Consider the following 1,572-nt stretch of genomic DNA (forward strand, 5'->3'; position numbering starts at 1 on the left):
CTACCTCGACCTAGGGGTGACAGTGGACGAGAAGCTGGATATGAGTCAGCAGTGTGCCCTTGTTGCCAAGAAGGCCAATGGCATTTTGGGATGTATAAGTAGGGGCATAGCGAGCAGATCGAGGGACGTGATCGTTCCCCTCTATTCGACATTGGTGAGGCCTCATCTGGAGTACTGTGTCCAGTTTTGGGCCCCACACTTCAAGAAGGATGTGGATAAATTGGAGAGAGTCCAGCGAAGGGCAACAAAAATGATTAGGGGACTGGAACACATGAGTTATGAGGAGAGGCTGAGGGAGCTGGGATTGTTTAGCCTGCAGAAGAGAAGAATGAGGGGGGATTTGATAGCTGCTTTCAACTACCTGAAAGGGGGTTCCAAAGAGGATGGCTCTAGACTGTTCTCAATGGTAGCAGATGACAGAACGAGGAGTAATGGTCTCAAGTTGCAGTGGGGGAGGTTTAGATTAGATATTAGGAAAAACTTTTTCACTAAGAGGGTGGTGAAACACTGGAATGCGTTACCTAGGGAGGTGGTAGAATCTCCTTCCTTAGAGGTTTTTAAGGTCAGGCTTGACAAAGCCCTGGCTGGGATGATTTAACTGGGAATTGGTCCTGCTTTGAGCAGGGGGTTGGACTAGATGACCTTCTGGGGTCCCTTCCAACCCTGATATTCTATGATTCTATGATTCTATGATTTCTCTCCATCCATGGAAAATCCATATAATCCACTGTAATCAATTGTTTGGCAGTGTCTCTGAGCCTAATAAGCAAGGTGACACTTCGCCAGCACTGTCTGTAATAAACCCATGTGCTTGATTCTACACAGTGTCCATTTTATTCCTTCAGTCTCAAAATCAGGAGGCCCTGCCCTGCACTTGTGGGAAGGAAGGGATATGACACAAAAAGTCACCTATGATAGATTTGTCCTAAAGCAGGGGTGGGCAAACTACAGCCCGTGGGCCAGATCCAGCTCACCAGCCACTTTGAGCCAGCCCTCGAACTCCCGCTGGGGAACGGGGTCTGGGTCTTGCCCCCCTCTGGCACTACAGTGCTCCAGCCGTGGTGCAGGGTCGGGGACTGCTCCATGTGGCTCCCGGAAGCAGCAGCATGGCCTCCTTCTGGCGCTTCAATGGGAGCTGCAAGGGCGGTGCCTGCAGACAGGGTGGCATGCAGCAGAGCCGCCTGGCTGCGCCTCCGCATAGGAGCCGGAGAAGGGACATGCCACTGCTTCCGGGAGCCACCTGAGGTAAGGGCTGCCCAGAGCCTGCACCCCTGAGCCTCTCCCCATGCCCCAGCCCCCTGCCCCAACCCTGATTCCCCTCCTGCCCTCAAAACCCCTCAGTCCCAGACCAGATCACCCTCCTACACCCAAACTCCTCATAGAATCATAGCATATCAGGGTTGGAAGGGACCTCAGGAGGTCATCTAGTCCAACCCCCTGCTCAAAGCAGGACCAATCCCCAATTTTTGCCCCAGATCCCTAAATGGCCTCCTCAAGTATTGAACTCTCAACCCTGGGTTTAGCAGGCCAATGCTCAAACCACCGAGCTATCCCTCCCCCCATCAGCCCTCA

Source organism: Lepidochelys kempii, chromosome 1, assembly GCF_965140265.1.
Source record: "Lepidochelys kempii isolate rLepKem1 chromosome 1, rLepKem1.hap2, whole genome shotgun sequence".
Taxonomy (NCBI): domain Eukaryota; kingdom Metazoa; phylum Chordata; order Testudines; family Cheloniidae; genus Lepidochelys; species Lepidochelys kempii.